This window comes from Helianthus annuus, chromosome 5 (assembly GCF_002127325.2).
Source record: "Helianthus annuus cultivar XRQ/B chromosome 5, HanXRQr2.0-SUNRISE, whole genome shotgun sequence".
Classification (NCBI taxonomy): domain Eukaryota; kingdom Viridiplantae; phylum Streptophyta; class Magnoliopsida; order Asterales; family Asteraceae; genus Helianthus; species Helianthus annuus.
The window spans coordinates 147,222,903-147,241,983 of NC_035437.2; positions in this window are offsets into that span (position 1 = coordinate 147,222,903).

Here is a 19,081-nt window from a genome sequence, read left to right on the forward strand (position 1 = left end):
AACGGGAAGGAGGTCAATATCAAACACCTGACCCACGAGATCTAGTTTGCACCCGAAAAGGACGTTCGAGGCTTCTATCGTTTTACCATCTGCTAGTTCTACTACCTGTTTAACTTCTAAAGGTGTTGGGGTTATCCCTAATCGTTGACTAAACTCTAGGGACACATAACTCCAATCGGCACCCGAATCAAATAATACAGAAGCAATACGATTGTTAACAGGAAACGTACCAGTTACAACGTTGCCGTCATTCCTGGCATCCCCTGCTCCAAGCTGAAACACTCTGCCCCGAGCGCCATTACCCCCGTTGTTGCCGTTGTTGTTGTTGTTGTTGTTGTTCCCAGCATTGTTATTATTCGGGCGGTTGTTGTCGTTAGCGTTCTGGTTTAACTGAGGGCAATCCCGCTTAAAGTGGCCCTCGTCACCGCACTGATAGCACCCCTTCCTGAAACCCTGGTTCTGCTGGGGTGGTTGTCCCTGTTGTCTCTGATTCTGCTGGTTTTGTTGCTGCTGGTGTTTGGGTTGTGAGGTTCTACAATCCCTGGCTTCATGGCCTGGCTTACCACACTTGTTACACGTCCGACCACACGGCCCCCAATGATGATAGCCACATTTGTTACACCGTGGCTTTCTCCCTGCATAAGAACCCTGGCTGTGGCCACTTCCATGGCCTTGATTGACAGAAGACGACTGGCTGATGTTGCGGTTGCTGTTGTCTGGCCTTTTCTGAGTCTGGCCAACACTGGATGCTTTGTCATAATCACCCCACTTCCGCTTGTTATCATTAGCGGACGCAGTGGCAGTGGGTGTAGCGGCAGTAGCGGCCGAAATACGCGGAGGTAATGAATCGTTTTCCACCTCTTGGTCCACAATCTTATGAGTCAGACGAACGATCTGTGTCAAATCATTGAGATGGGCTGCAGTGACCAAGCTCTTCACACGTGGAGGCAACCCTTTGATGAATAACTCAATCCTCCGAGACATAGGCCGGGACAAGTTCGGGCACATGTCGGCCAGTTCATACGATCGCTTCACATACGCTTCGACTTCAGATCCAACCATCTTCAAGTCGTAGTATTCGTTTTCCAACTTCTGAACTTCATCCCGAGGACAGTACTCCTCCCTGATCAGTTCTTTAAAGTCTTCCCAAGTTGTGGCATTCGCTGCCTCGATGCCCAACAACTGTACCTGGGCGTTCCACCACGTTAGGGCACCATCTGCCAAGGTACCCGCAGCATATTTCACCCTGTCCCCAGCGGGACAGTTACAGATAGCAAACACAGACTCTGCTTTCTCGAACCATCTTAGAAGTCCCACAGCCCCTTCAGTTCCGGTGAAGGTCTGTGGCTTACAGTCCATAAACATTTTGAATGTACACGCAGGCTGGTTAGGTTGAGGTTGCGCTTGCTGACCAGCTTGATAGGCTGCTAAGGCCTCAGCCACGCGGGTATTGATTAGGTCATTCAACTCAGCCTGAGTCATGTTGATGTTGCCACGTCCGTGTCCTCGTCCACTCATGTTTCTATAGTTGGGAATAAACCGATTTAGAAATCGAAACGAGATGGAAGTCAGGTGTCATACAGATATCTCTATACTACCAAGTTTACACATAGTAAGGCAGAACCCTTCTCACGCTCGATAAGCCTCACTGGGACTTGCATGCACCCCGCGTTATTATTAAGTGTGCACCCATAATAATAAGGCAATTTGCATGCTCATCTCAGTGCCTCTTAGCTTGCGCTCAAAGTTTCTTCCGTTCAAACAACACAACAGGTGGTATCACAAGTCTATGGTTCATATGAATTGACGAGTAGTGTCACACTATCCAGTCACTATAGTATTAAATGTGTCAGTTCATATACGTTGTGAGTGTGTGACTGCTAAGCTAGTAATGTATAAAGGGAGAGACGAACCTTGCAATCTGGAGCTGAGTGTCATGATCGATGTTCGAAGGCGTTCGGTTATAGTCTGGTTTTACAAAACGTTTTAAAACCTAGTTCACTATAACCAGTGGCTCTGATACCAACTGTAACACCCCCAAAATCCCACTTGCGGAAATCCCGCGAGGCGTGTTACGCATCAGAGTTCGAGCCACCAATCACATTGAACCAATAGTAAACACTTAAATAAAATATAATATCAAATCCCAAAGTATTGTGTAGCGGAAGCATTTAATAAATCGTTTAGCAATTGTTTCATAATACTTAAAACCAAAGTTTCCAATGTAAATAAATCCAAGAGCCTCGATCCATGACCACTCCAGCACTCCCAGATAGCAAGTCCATGTTCCAAGTGTTAATGACCTACAAGCATGCAGACAAGTGTGTCAGACTACGCTGGTGAGTTCAAAGTTTGTACATGAGTTGTGTTACCAGATATATGTTAATACGATTCACTGTTGCGTTACGTTGTTGCTCATGTTAGATTACCCTAGGGACGACGCCCTTACGTAACCGAGGAGTGTGCCTCTTAGCAACCCACTATGTTGTTCAGTTAGTTACCCTAGGGAAACCGCCCTTACGTAACCGAGGAGTGTGCCTCTAAACAACCATAGTGAAACCCAGATAATTAGTACCTAATAGCGCTATCAACTAATTACCCCCATTGCCCTCCAGGCAATAACCAAAACCGATTAAGTTGTTTACCCAATGTTTCCCGTCCAAATGTTTACTAGTTGTCCCAAACCACCGGGACGCATGCTTGAGAAAATGCAATGAACTCACCTGGGATTGCTCGGTATGATACACACAGTTCAATTAAGTTAAAAAGCGATCAACCACGTCCTACCAAAGTTATCATACCAATCAGATTCGTATTCAAGTATTGCACGTAGGTTCTACACGTATTGTAACAGGTTGTACAAGTATTCATCATCGTATAGGTATCAGCGTAAACAGTTACATAACAAGCATAGTCCAAGTGTTCAGCCCAACCAGTTGGGCTCGTGATAGTGTGCAGGCCCAACATCAGCGTGTACGGTTACATGGTCTCGAGTCGAGATTTCGAGTCGCAACGAAGGAAGTTCCGAGTCGCAACGGGACTCGCAACTGTGGTTCCGGCTTGTCATGGTCGGGTTTCGAGTCGCAACCTGACTCGCAACCGTGGTTTCGGTTCATGCTGTTTTGTGTCGGTTCCGAGTCGCAACTGGACTCGCAACCACGGTTTCGAGTTGTGCTGCTGTGTGTCGGTGTGAGGTCTCGAGTCGAGACTAGGTGTTCCCGACTCGCAACCTCTTGTCGCAACCCGGTGTAATTGACTTCCTGATTTGTAGCTTCTAAATTCCGTAACAGATTATGCACAAATTTGGCAGTTCAATCATGATCAATTAACAGTTTTTCAATAGCATTCATACGGATCAAACAACAGTTTTTAACCAAGATTCATGCATGTTCATACCATTATCATCAAGAACAGTAGATCGGATCATGTGACAATCGATTTCATAGACTATCAAGCAACCTAAATCATATTCCCAAATCATAACATCACAGCCGATTACACTTATCCATTCAGTTCTACATCATGCAACCTTATATACTCATAGTTAACCCTATCATGAACCGAATAACATGAACACCACAATCATACTAACAAGAACCCTAGATTAACATGTATTATTATTGTAACACACACTTCACAACATCATTCAACAGGTAATCGGTAAACATGAACACTAACCGAGATGCTAAAGATGATTAATCCGAACTACAAGCTTCGCGAAAGGGGTGTCGGCTGCCTTTGTTCCGAGTCGAGAGGGAATGCAAGAGTTCTAGGGTTTGTGTAACTTGTGTGAGTTTGCGAGAATGAGGGAACACCCCCAAGGGTGTCGTGTTTTTGTGTGTTGGGAATGGGCCGAACCCATTATCGAGTCATCCTTGGTCTCGAGTCCAAGTGAGTGTAAACCGAGTGGGTTATGTACGGTCTAATCATGCAACATATAAACATATCACAATTTCACATATATCATGTTATTATTAATGTTCACATAATCACGTTACGTTACACAAAAGTGGGTTCGAAATACGAGTGGTCACACTCTATTTCAAGTAAGAATAGAATTTAATTTCTATCTCAGAATGGTATGTATCCTATCTCTTTTAAATATATATGTTTATTATCTTGAACCCAATACTGACTTAGGCATCGGAGGGGTGTTAGCCAAGCTAACACCCACCTTAGTTTACGATTGTTTTGCAGCATATGCTCCAGGATATGGCTCCAGGATGTGTACTCAGGATAACTCAGAAGATTAGAGGATTGGCCCCCTCTCTCACGTTTAAGGGATACTAATCCCTTCACAGGTTTAAAGGTATTCACCTTTCTCCCGAATTGGGTTTAAACACCCCGCCTGGAGCGCAAGTTATTCAGGGATAGTTCAAGATGGCGGGACCAGTCCATGTAAAAGTGGCTGACAATTTCGTTACTGTTGGCTATATCCTGAATTCTAAAGGTATATGAGGATTGATCACCCTCTCTCACGAAAGGGTATTTTCATACTCTCTAAGGTTTAAAGGTTTTCACCTTTCTAAGTCTTGGAGTTTATACACTCCCGCCTGTAGCGCATGAAACTCAGGGTTTATCCCCAGTATACTAAGGGTTCGTTTCAAGATATCAAGGGTTTTGCCCTGGGGTATTTGGAATTCATTCGAGTCAAAAATATGAATACAGTTGTGTTTCTATGTTAAGTACAGGGGACATACATCATACTATTCTGAGGATGGATTCGAGTTTATAAGTATGCACTGGGGACAAGCTTATAATGAAGAATTGAAATTGATTCACTAAGAATCTCTGGTATGATCTTTCCTTTTTATTTAGACAACTAATAGGGTGTATTTTAATCAGAATATTTTTCAGGATATTTACCGGGATACATTTATAATATGTTCTGAAAAACGTTCAAACAAAACAATTTTCACAAGTGAGATTTATATCAACAACAACAATGGTAAAACCAAAAAAGGGTTATATTATTAACATAGCAAAAGATTGTGCTCTTGGCTTCGTCTCAAACCGAGACCCATCCACCAAAAGCATAATTAGTTTCCTAACATATTTACTTAACAAATGAAGGCTTCGTCTTGGAACCCAAGATACCTCCACCTTCACTTGTTAAAAAGCGTTCAAAATAAACCATACTAACTGATGACCAAGGGTTTCGTCCTGAAACTCAGGATCCCTCCACCTTTGGCCATCATATTGTCTACATGCAGGAAATTAAAATTGTTTAACAGACGAGAAAAGTAAATTGTTCAAGACATCAACCATTAAACCTAAAAAAGTGGCTCCGGCCTAGGCATCAATATCCATCATCGCCCACTCAGCTGCCCTCACACAGCGGCATCCTCTCCTGCTTTCCCCGGCTTCTCAGCACCAGCGTCCTCACCAGCATCCTGTCCAGCATCCTCACCATCCGGCATCCTTCTTGTCTCCAGCCTGATCTGCCACCTCCACTGACTTGGAAGATTCACTGGCTTCAGATGGGAGTGGCACAGCTTTGCCTCCAAGCTCCTTCAACTTGGCCACCCAGGATTCAATTGGCCAGGATGGACAAGCAAGACCTGTCTCCTTGGCCTCATAAGCCATCTTGATGTGTGCTTGTAACAGGGAGGCAATAGCAGAAGTCTTGATTCCTTCCCGGAAATTGATCATGGCCTGATCATGATCCATTTGCATGGTGGCCAATTTGAGCTCGGCATCCTGAGTGACCTTTTTCAGCTTATCCTCATAGTGCCGACTCTTCGCTTCAGCAATGGCACCTTGGTCGGCAACAGTAGTTTCAAGCTGCTTGATCCTGGCTTCATGAAGTGCGACGGTACCACATGCATCATTGTACAAGTGGAGCAAATGCTGGAGGCCCTGTGCACCAATAACAGGTACGAGTTAGAATATATATATATATATATAATGACCAAGATATCCTATCAGGATATCCTGTTAGGATATCCGTACAGGATATACGTGCAGGATATATATGCAGAGTATGCGTCAGGATATTACCTTGTTAAGGAAGGATGTCATTGGCTCTAAGGAATCGGTAAAGCTGAGATCGTCATAGGAGAACCCTCCTGAGCTTGGAGCACTGACCTCAAGGCCCTTCCTCTTTTTCGCTGCGGAAGCACGAGTCCTTGGGTTGGCCTTGGGAGCTGGGAGTGGCTTGGAGCTGGTGGCAGCAGGAGCCTCCTTCTTGACTATGGTTGGAGTTGGATAGCTGTCGAGTTCGTCGAGGTCTAGATAGACTGGAACTTTGCTGGAATCTGCACACAGGGAGTAAAATTCTAAACCTCTCCTAATAATATCAAATAAAAACATGTATGTACAAGATATTTTGCAGGATCCTTACCAGACATGTTTGCGCTTGAAAGAGGGCTTGGAGTTGGTGGAGATGGGTTGAAACTTCTCTCTGCCTCTGGAAGGAGTCTAATGGCGTCTATTCTTCTTTGAGAATCAGCGAGGGGAGGTGCAACTTTCCTGAAATCAGCTGCATACACAACAGAGAAAGTTGGTCAGTTCAGGATATAAAGCAGGATAAGAGGCAGGATTATCTTTAAACCCTAAATCCTACCCTTCTTCAACAATCTCATCGGATAATCCGTTCCCCCAGGGATTGAATCCCTTTTTACAAAGAAATATTTGGATTGCCAACCATCCTCGTTCCTGGTGGCACGAAGTATCAGTGGGTCACCAGAAGTAGAGTAAAACAAGAATCGACAAGAGCCGTGGCATCTAAGTCGGTATGCTAGGGGGAGGTCATGGACAGAAAGATCAGGAATGTGGTTTCTCTTGATTTGGTCAAGAACGGATAAAACACGCCAGAGCATTGGCATGGTTTGGCTGAAAGAGATTTTTGTGATATTGAAGAACTCGGTGATGAAATCTGGAAAGGGGAATTGTAGCCCTAGGGTAAAAGGGAAAGCACTAAAGCATATCCACTCATTGGAGACCATGTCCGACCGGATTTCCCGGTCAAACGGTCTAAATACGGTCCCTTCCGGGAAGATGCCGGAGGATTTCAAGGCCGACAGATGGGCACTATTGAAGGTACATGCTTCCTTCTCCGGCTCTTGGAGAAGGTTCTGTTGGATGAATGTGGGAGCCGAGTCGCCTGAACTGGACCTCGTTTGCCTAGGCATTTGGTCGCCTGAATTCTTGCCGGAGTCAGATAAAAGATGAATACGAAGATGAGGGAGAGAATATTACCTTTTTCCTTGTCGATTGTGATTAAAAGAGAGATAAGGACGAGAAGATATAGGGCATGATGAGTAAATATAGGCCGGGTGGTTGAAAGCTGTCACATCAATGGTCTTATCTTTTAATTACCTCGGCCACCGTGAAAAATGTAATCGTTAGTGCAGGATGTCAAACGGTAACATTTTTGGGGACAATTGTTATGGGTGAAATTCTGAGCCCATATCCTAGAAAATATCTTGATATATATCTTGTTTATATTGTATCTGTTTACATCCGGGATGCTGACTCAGGATATTGGTAACATCCTGAATGGTATCCTCAGGATCACTAACGGATTGAATGCAGGTATGTGGGTTAGAAGCTAGCAACGTTCATGAAGACCTTTTCTACTGAAGACTCGGTCCAAGTCGTTCACAAGAAGCCGTTGAAGCCGCATTACTCGGTCTACAACGTTCACATTGGAATATTCGGAGCATCCCATGTTTATAGGAATTTTAGTTTGTAATTCGTTACTATAAATAGTGGGTATATCAGATCAACTAGGACATCACAATCACACTCTCTACACTCTCAACACTTGCTCTCTCGCAACTTTCACAAAATTCATTGTAACACATAGCGATTTGATCTATATCCTGCACTGTATCCTGAAGTTTAAAGCAATAAGAAGAACTAGGCAGCTGCGATTGTCAGCTCCCGAGGTTTTATGTCGGCGATCTAGATTGATCAAGGGCTTTCCTCGTACATCTCATGTCATTTACTTTACCTTTTTGCTCATTGTTTGATCGTAGATACAACTCAATATCCTGAGCCGTATCCTGAACACTGTTTTTCCAAAGAACATAACCAGCATATTTTCAACACACTTTTTAGCACACTACCTCACTTAACTAATTTGATCACTTAATTGCTTCGGTAATTTTTGACCAAAACAGATACTATAGTGATCCTTGTACCTAGCTCGTTACCATCCGAAGTTGTAAACGTTGTTTGTTATATTGAAGTTTGGTGATCGGTAGTTTCCATCACCCGAGGTTTTTTATGCCGGAGATCATTCATTGATCAAGGGCTTTTTCCTCATATAAATCCTTGTGTCACTTGTGCAATTATCATTATAGTGATCCTTTACTTTGCTCATCATACCAAGCATCATTCCCCGTTTACAAAGAGTTTGGTTGCATTATCCTTGTGTGATTTTTGACCAAAACAATACCCAATCCTACTCCTCTAACATTAGATGCACCATCAGTATGTAATGTCCAGGATTCTAAGGTCTCTCCTAGTTGTTGTACTTCTAGGTCTACTTCATTTTGAATATCACTACTGAAATCAGCCACAAAGTCCGCTAAAGCCTGAGACTTTATGGCATTTCTAGATTCATATACTAGATCATAGGCACTTAACTTTACTGACCATTTAGCCATTCTACCTGACATCTCAGGTTTCCTAAGCACATTCTTAACAGGATAATTGGTTTTGACATGAATCCTATGTGTTTCAAAGTAATGTCTAAGCTTTGTTGATGCCATAACTAGAGCCAATATCAACTTTTCTAAATGAGAATATCTAGTTTCAGCATTTAATAAACTTTTGCTAACATAATAAACAGGATACTGCTGACCTTCATGATCCTTTACAAGGACAGCACTTACTGCATTCCCTGATACTGCAAGATACAGGGATAATGGTTCACCGTCCTCAGGCTTCATCAGTAGAGGTGCGGATGAGAGGTATTGCTTCAAATCCTGAAAGACTGCTTCATGCTTCTCTCCCCATTCAAACTTCTTATTTTTCTTTAGGATATCATAAAACTCCTTGCATTTTTCTGAGGATCTTGAGATAAATCTGTTTAATGCTGCTATTCGTCATGTCAGTCTTTGAACATCCTTCATGTTAGAAGGTGATTTGATATCTAGGATGGCTTTGATCTGTTCTGGGCTTGCTTCTATCCCTCTTTTAGTTACCATATATCCTAGAAACTTTCCTGCCCCCACTCCAAAATGGCACTTAGCAGGATTCAGCTTCATGTTGTACTGATCCAGAACATCAAACGCTGCTTCAATATCCTGAAGATGATCCTCAGCTTTCTTAGATTTCACTACCATGTCATCAATGTACACCTCCATAGTGTCCCCCAGTTTGTCTTTAAACATCATGTTTACCAATCTTTGATACGTTGCACCTGCATTTTTCAAACCAAAAGGCATAGCAGTATAACAATAAATACCCGTTGGTGTCATGAAGGCAGTATCCTCCTGGTCTGAAGGTTCCATCTGAATCTGCTGAAATCCTGAGGATGCATCCATGAAGGTCAGCATTTCATGGCCGGCGGTAGCATCTACCATTGAGTCAATATGAGGAAGAAGAAATGGGTCTTTTGGACAAGCCTTGTTTAAGTCTGTGTAATCTACACAAACCCTCCATTTCCCGTTTTTCTTCTGTACCACCACTACATTTGCTAGCCACCTTGGAAACTTGACCTCTTTGATCATTTTCGACTTCAACAATCTGTCTACTTCCTCCTGAATAATTGCATTTCGTTCTGGGGCAAATTTCCTTCTTTTCTGTTGGACAGGCTTGTATGACCTGTCAATACCAAGCTTGTGTGTTATAATATCCTTGGAAATACCTGTCATATCCTCATGCTTCCATGCGAATGTTGACATCCTGCATTTCAAAAAGTTAGTCAATTGGTCCTCAATATCCTGAGGGATATTGGTTCCTACGAGCACCGAGATATCCGGATTATCCTGGTTCAGGATAATTTTCTTTACATCCTGCTCCGAAGCCTCCGCAATATCCTGGGCCCGTATCTTTAATTGCTATGCTGCATTAGGCTTGGTAGAGGATTTCATGGAGTAGCACTCCTTCGCATCTTGCTGGTCACTATCCACTTTGACAACTCCCCAGGGTGTAGGGATCTTGATGCACTGATAATAAGTCGAAGACACGGCTTTCATATCATGGATCCATGGCCTGCCCAATATGATATTGTAGCAGGATAAGGAGTCCATTACACAGAAGCGCTGTATTGAATTGGCCCCTTCAACATATACTGGTAATTTAATCTCTCCCACAGTATTCCTGGCTTCTCCACTAAAGCCAACGAGTACAGTGGACTTTGAAGTGATATCCATTGGAGATACATTCATCCTTTTCAACGTCTCTAGTTGGATTATGTTGACAGAGCTTCCATTGTCCACCAATATCCTGCGTACAAAGTGGTTAGCTACATATAATGTTATTACCAGAGCATCATGGTGAGGATCCTGGACAGTATCCCTGTCATCACTATCAAAAGTGATCACTTTATCAGTCGTGAGGGTCGTCATCCTGGTTGGTCTTTCTCCTCTTTCGGCTTTAGCCTCTTTTGCATGTCTCTTGGCCGCAGAATATGAAGTCCCGCAACTGTCGGATCCTCCTGAAATAAAGTTAATTATCTTGGCATCCGCAGGAGGCGATGCTGCTCGTTCAGGATCCTTCTCAGTATCCTGACCCTCGTTTTTCTTTCTTCCCAGGAGATCCTTCAAATATCCCTTGCTCAAGAGGTAACTTATTTCTTTCCTCAGAGCAATGCAATCTTCGGTAACATGCCCAAAATCCTCATGGAAGGCACACCACTTGGACTTGTCCTTCCAATCAGCCTTTTGTTGATTCTTCCGAGGCCACCTGGCTTTGTCTCCTAAACCCTGCATAGCATACATTAGTTCAGATATATTAACAGAAAAACAGTATTCAGATAAATCAGGATACCCCTCAGGATCCTCATCTTCGACAACATTCACTTTCTTGTTGTCATTTCTACCATAAGGCTTGGATCGGTATTGTTTGTATGAGGATTCTGACTTCCTGTTAGTTGATTCATATGTTGAGGATGCATTCATCCTCTCTTGCATCTTCTTATCATCTTCCAGCCTGATATATCTTAAAGCTCTGTTCCGAGCTTCATCTAAGTTCCTGCAAGGATTCATCACAAGATCTTGATAAAATTGGGAATCTTTTTGTAGCCCCATCTTGAATGCTTGAACTGCTGTAGCAACATCAAGGTGTGGGATATCCAAGGATTCCCTGCTAAATTTGTTCACATAATCCCTCAGGGATTCTTGAGGTCCTTGGGTTATCCTGTAGAGATCACTTGTTAATTTTTCAAAACTCCTACTGCAAGAAAATTGACTATCAAATAAATTAACTAAATGAGCAAATGATGTAATTGAATAAGGTGGAACATTTAGAAGCCATTTTAAGGCCGATCCCGTTAAAGTTGAACCGAAGCCTTTGCATAAGCATGCTTCCTTAAGTTCTGGGGGGATAGGATTGATTTCCATCCTTTCTCTATACTGGGCAATATGCTCCTCAGGATCTGTGGTCCCATCATAAAGCTTCATGTTGGGAGTCTGGAATCGTTTTGGGATTTCAGCATCACAAATATGATGCACAAACCGAGATATCCTGTGGCTATCCTGGGAGACTTCAGGAATTGGCTGAACCACCCCAGGTACACTGGATATCATGTCCTTTAGCTTCTGGAGTTGCCTAGACAATGCTGATGTCACACCTGCATCATGAAAAGATCCAATTTCGTTAGTAGCAAGTGTATTATTATTTGACACGTTACCAGTTTGAGGATTCTGGCCATATCCTGAAGCATATCCTGAGCTCCTCACAGTTGACATCCTGACCGAGGAGGGTATTTCAGGAGTATGGTTATGGGGATGGCTAGGCACAATATTTCCCCTATTATCCTCAGTATACACAGCCGAACTGAAGTTCAAAGTTCTGGGTTGTAAAAGACTGACGATATCCTCAGTGGATCTGCTCGAACTAGATTTTAAGAGTTGTATTTCCCTTAACAGCATTTGGTTTGTTTCCTGTTGCTGCCTCATTTGTTCCTGCACACTTCCAAATAAGGTTAGAATTTCATCATTAGAAGCTAAAAAACGGGAGCAGATCCCTGAATACTTCGAGTAGGGATAATATCCTGAGGTTGTGAAGAAGCGGGCATCCTTGGAGGAGGTGGCGGAAGCACCGAACCGGTAGTAGCAGAAGCTGTAGCAGACACAGTGGAGGAGCTCATGTTTGATCCTGAGGCCATTGTAAACAATGTGGAAAAAAGTTTTGAAAATAGAAAACCAATTAATGATTTCACAAAGATTTTTAGTAAAGATAGCACCACTTGCCCCACGGTGGGCGCCAAATTTTTTTGGTCAAAAATTACCGAAGCAATTAAGTGATCAAATTAGTTTAGTGAGGTAGCGTGCTAAAAAGTGTGTTGGAAATATGCTGGTTAACTTGTTTAGGAAAAACAGTTTTCAGGATACGGCTCAGGATATTGAGCTATATCTACGATCAAACTATGAGCAAAAAGTAAAGGAAATGACACGAGATGTACGAGGAAAGCCCTTGATCAATCTAGATCGCCGGCATAAAACCTTGGGAGCTGACAATCGCAGCTGCCTTGTTCTTCTTATTGCTTTCAACTTCAGGATACAGTGCAGGATATAGACCAGATCGCTAAGTGTTACAATGCTTTTTTGTGAAAGTGAAAGTTGCGAGAGAATAAGTGTGAGAGAGTAGTGAGTGCAGCTGTGATGCCCTATTCGATCTGGTATACCCACCTATTTATAGTTACGAAATACAAACTAAAATTCCTATAAATATGGGATGCTCCCGAATATTCCATTAATAACATTGCAGATCGGGAAAAGCGGCTTCAACGTCCTTATTTGAACGACTTAGACCGAGTCTCCCGGAGAAAGGGTCTTCGCGAACGTTGGTCACTTGGACTCGTACTCCTGCACACAATCCGTTAGTAATCCTGAGGATACCATTCAGGATGTTACCAATATCCTGAATCAGCATCCCAGATATGAATAGATATCACATAATCAAGATATAATTCAAAATATTTCCCAGGATATGGGCTCAGAATTTCACCCATAACAATGAGCACCTTAAACCGTTGTTCTATTTAAATCATTGAATTCCTAAGAACATGATGTTCTCAAATTTCAAATTATTAGATATACCTCACTTTAGGTAATCCCAAGCCCACCCATGACTCGATTAACTCTCGTCAGACCTTAACTCCTCATTGAGAGTTTGACCCATTACACATACCTGGCCCGGGTCTTAGCATTGACCCGTTTTAATACCTTGCACTATTAATTGCTAATTAATAGCAATGCAATCCATACGCTATCCTTCTTGTGGGCACAAAACTCGACAAACGATCATTAATCATTCAAATGTTGATAACATCACCATTTGACCCGTTTAGCCTAAATGACCATTTTATTATCGTGAGACGGTAATTATTTACCATCTCACTCATTTAGCCTGTTTCGGCTTGCACCCTATGATCATTTTACTTAAAAGACTTTTCTTAATTCATTTGACCCATTTTGGTTTACACCATAGAGTATCTTTTTCAAAACTCATTATTTATCCGTCAACTCATGACCAGATTACTATTGTACCCTTTTTACCCATTATGGATTACACCATAAGGTAACTTTTCAAAACTCTTTGTTTATTCGTCATCACTTGACCAAATTACCGTTTTACCCTTTTTACCATCAGAAATGATTTCTTACCATTTTCACTTGTTCCGACCCGTATCATTTCGCGTCGGAACATCATATTTGAAATACTAATTTACCTTGTTCATAACCAATACAATAAGTAGATGTTCTATTAGAAGGGTGTAAGCTTTACTTACCTTGCATCCAATTATGCTTTTCCACGTATTTGATCCGTTTGACCCGCTTCTTCCCAAGCTTCCACCTTGCTTGCCAAGCGTCAAACTATTATTTATCATTCGCAATATGGTTAGATTAGCCATCATTTATCACGACTATCCCATCTTACGCATTTTACATCAAAATTACCATTTGATCTTATTATAGGTCAGTTTGACTTTTAAAAGTCAACTGCCTATTAACATATACAAACCCACAAATAAGTTCGACAACTCATTTAGGTATTTCATTAATTACCCAGTAGGCACTATTCTTAGGCCACCATTATAACCACGTTCCCCAACTAAGTTCATGCAATTTTTAACATCAAGTTAACCTAGTTTTCGATTATAAATGCTAATTTATCCATTCATTATGCTAGAACTAAGGGTTTTCGTCTATATATAAAACCCATTTCATCATATTACTAGGCATTCATCCGAATACCTAATATAATTAAGTTCTACATATAAACTAGTAGGAAACATGAGTTCAAGCACCTATTAACCTTGACACAACATCAATTTCATCATATCATACAAAACCCATTTCAAAATCTACTTGTTAATCACTTACAAGTAACCATATTTCAAATGTTTCATACTTTCCTTATGTTAAACAAAATTAAGCATACATCTATACCTAATTTCACCTTTTGATCATCATCCAACAATCTAATTGCAAGTAATCTACTTGTCTCAATCACAAATTTCACCAATCTGGGTTTTAAGATATACCTTATGATCCCCTTGTCTAGGTGATCGATAATTCGTGTTTAGGCACGAATTTGAGTCTCAATTCCTTCTTTAATTTGATGATTCTTGGATGAACAAGGGTTTTCCCCTTGTTTGTCCTCCTGGTGATCGACACACACACACACACACTAGGTATGTGTGTTGTGTTTTAGTTTTTACATATTAAAACACATGTTTCTTTTTAACAACTTTGGTCCCTTAGCTTTAGTTTTGTTTAAAACCCCCATAAAACACTACTAACAATTAACCAATTCTCATAACTAGGTTTAAATGTTCCTAGTCAATTTACTAAATATGAGTTGTTACAACCCGATTCAACTTAAGTCCCGTTCACTCGGGCCCTTAGTACACTGTTTCTTATAAACACTTATTTACTTTTTATTTAACATTAGTTTTTTCTATTTAAACCTCATTTACGGGTTAACTTTTACCACTAACGGTACTTTACCCACTCTTTAATATTAACGTGTTTTGATTACCAAACCCGATTTTGGGGTGTTACAGCATGTATGGTCTACGTATCGTGTATGTATACATGAGAATTTGAGCGTATAATAAGTCTCAGTTTTGCACGTAAACATGTATCCAAAGATTGATTGCATATAAGTTCAAGTATAACTAGTGTAAGTATAAAAACGAATTTCCATTACGATCGAAGTCTCATATTATAAGTTTGGAAGTGAAATACGAATACAATACTATTACAAGTTTCTAATAATAGAAATGAGAATACAACTCTGTAAATAAAGAAAGTACAGAAATGCGAAGCGTTACAATTCATATATTTGGGTCTATGTTTATTAAAAGACAAAATCACATCACCATTAGTATTCGGGCCATATCAATTCAATTAGTATCCGACGTGGGTTAAGTTTATATTTTTAATGCTACTAGGATTGATTATTCACTTAAAAGATCATTTGACCTATTAAGTTCATTTATGACATCTAAAAGAAATGATTATGCGACCTAACTAGGATGTATAAAAATCAACCTAAAAAAATATACCACCCATATTACCACGTACCACAAAACCCTATCACACATTACTGCCACATAAACCCTAACCAAATAAAAGTAACAAACAATTTGAAAACATAGTTTAACCTAAAACGATTAAAACCCTATTGAAGCAGGAGCAAAAACACTAGCCAAATACGTTTATTTCAAGCCTAATTGTTCTTGCCGACGATGTACTTTCACAAAGACACAAACAAACACTTATTTGAGGATGGAGAGGTAGCAATGGTGGTTGCTGACTTTGCTGGCGATGACGTAAACCAAATTTGAAATGGGGATGAGAAACAAAAATGGACAAATAAACGGGATATGAGTATGTGAAGGAGAGAGGTGCAATGATGGTGATGGAGCAACAATGGAGGCAATGAAGGCTTCAAAATGATAGATGCAAGAAAAAAATGACCGAACTGCTCTTCTCGTTAATAGAAAAAATGGATGAAGCTAACCTAGTGGACTAAAACGGCATCGGTAAAACCTTTTTGGACCCACAGACGAAAAATGAAACATTTGGACTAAACTGTCAATATGGCCGAAACCAAAGGGACTAAAATGACATTTAACTATTTTTTTATAAAAAGTATGGAAGATGTTTAAAAGAATGAGAGAAAGGTATATAAAATGGGTTTGAGGTGGGTTTTTATAGAAGGATTAAATTTTTTTTATTACCGTTATGTAATGGTAAAAAAATGTCAAAACTTCCGACGTTTTCATGGCCATGCTCAAGCCCATTTTTACCAAAAAAACGCCCTGGGGCGGAACTGGCGGCGTGGTGGGGCGTTTTGAAGCAAACAGACCTCAATTCCACCCCACTACGGGTGTTCTAAGGATATTTTTGTAAGGTTGAAAAAGACACCCAATTACACATTTACGAGAGAATGACAACCCTACCTTATACATTTACAAATAACATGGGACATGTTTTGGGCAATTATATATATATATATATATATATATATATATATATATATATATATATATATATATTGTTGACGAGGGTTGATGAATAGTAATTTTATTTTTATAATAATATATAGCCTTTTATAATTTTATTATTTAATATATTATAATAGTTTATTATTATATTTACTTTTAATAACATATTTTTAATTTTTTTCCTTTTTTTAAAAAATATATATTTCTTTTACCATTTTTAATAGTTTTTTTTCTTTTTTTAAAACATATATTAATTTATCAATTAATTTGATACTTCTTTAATAATTTACGTTATAACTTTTTTCTAAAAACTTTAGTACGTAGTTGTCCTTAATTTTTTTCCTGACATTATGTTATAAGTTTTGTTAAAAACGAAGTTGTACTCAAAATAAAGTATCTATTTGGTATCATAAAACGATACGATGATAAACTAAATCGTTCTAATGGTCTAGCTTTCTTAACAACATATTTTATTTTCAAATCACGTTTGTTTTACATTATGATGGTAAGGGCATTCATCCCCCCTTTTAAAAAACCTAGTTAGAGTAATTATGATGGTCTAAGGGCATTCATGTCCCCTTTTAAAAAACCTACAATTTACAATTTAACTACACTGTAGAGAGTTGCCGGGGTTTAAGTATCGCCATGACTTTGTGCGAGACGCGTTAATGGATATTCTCAGACGAGCAGGGATCTCGGCGAAGAAAGAGGCACCGGTTAATTTTCTTACAGACCCGTCGGAGGGGAGATCCACCCTACGCCCAGCTGACGTGCTAGTTTTTGGTTGGGAGGGCGGGAAACATGCTTGTGTCGATCTCACAGGTGTATCCCCACTAGCTGGGTTCCGGGAAAAAGGATTTGTGGCGGGGCAAGCGGTACTGAAAGCAGAGTCAAAGAAGGTGGAAAAGCACGCGAAAGCTTGTGAGGATAATCAACATGCCTTTGTCCCCCTGGCGTTTGACACGTTCGGCTCCTTGGCGCCGGAGGCAGTTCGGTTCTTGTCTAGAGTTCAGCGTGTGGTCCATAGCAACTTTTCGACCCCTCAGGGGCGAGGCTTTGTTTTTAGTAGATTAGGGTTTTCTATTCAAAAAGGGATGGCGGCGCAGTTTGTTGCTCGTCTACCTGCTATCCTTATGTAATTTGCTCTGATGACCGAAATTGTTGGTTCATTTTTGTAGCTTCCATTTGTTCTCAAAAAAAAAAACTAAAAAGTTTAGTTTTTAAAATTTATCTCTCATTTTAAAAAATCACTCACATCTCATTCACTATATCTATCTTTATATATATATATATATATATATATATATATTGTTTTTTCTCTTTCTTTTTTTGATTATTTAATAATCTTTAAATATTAATATATGTGTATGAGAGATATGAGACTATCTTCAATGAGCCCTTGGAGAACAAGCCCTTAGAGGCCCTTAAAAACCCTTACCATTGAAGCTCATCCATCTCAATAAGCCCTTAGGTTGGATGCCCTTACACAAGGGCATGGCTTTGCCTCAGTTCATGCGATATGGTGGGTCCAAAGTGAAAAAAGAAAAGTTTTATTTAAATATTGTGTGTAATGAGTGAAAATTAAGAAGGGTAAGGATATTTGTAGGGTTGAAGATGAAAGTGGGGTTTTTAAGAATTTATAAGGATATTATGTGGCAGATGACGTGGCAGCTAAGGGCGACTAACAACACACTTAGCATTGGAGATAGTCATATAGGTGAATAGTAGTTTTCCAAATTTAGGAGAAGTGTGTAGGTTTTTACTAAAATTTAGAGAGTAGAGACAAAGATGGTAAATGTGATGTAGGGATGTAGTGATATTTGTTAAAAACAATGGTATGATGATTGATGAACAGAAAATAACAATCACAAACACAGAAATAGCGACAAAACGTGACCAAAAATCTTATTAACCCAAACCAAAATATTACCCCCCAATTTCCCAAATAGATCTTACAAATATAAGATCTAAACAAGTACAGAACGATACAGAAATACAGAACGAATGATGATCATCCACTGATGATCATCTACCAAGTCACCACAACAATCTCTCAACAACAGAGAGATGATCGCCAAGAACACAGCGTACAAAACTCTAGAAAACCCTAGAAGATACAGAGAGAAAATGGGAAAGTAAACAAAACAATAATGCTGATCATCTAGATATTTCCACTGTTTTATACTTCCAAGATAGCCAAGATACACTCCAGTCCCTGAAGTATAACAATCCTCACCGTAAACCTCCAAATCTTACATCAAGACCCCTTAAGTAGTTGCAACAACCTGTAACATTTAACAACTCATAAAACCATACAACAGGCCTGTTTATAGGCCCAAATATAAGTCCAATATTTCCAGTCCAGTACAAATGATAAAGCCCGAATGAATGAACCAAAGATAACAAGACCTTTTAACATCCCCCCTTCATTCAAACGGCTTTAAA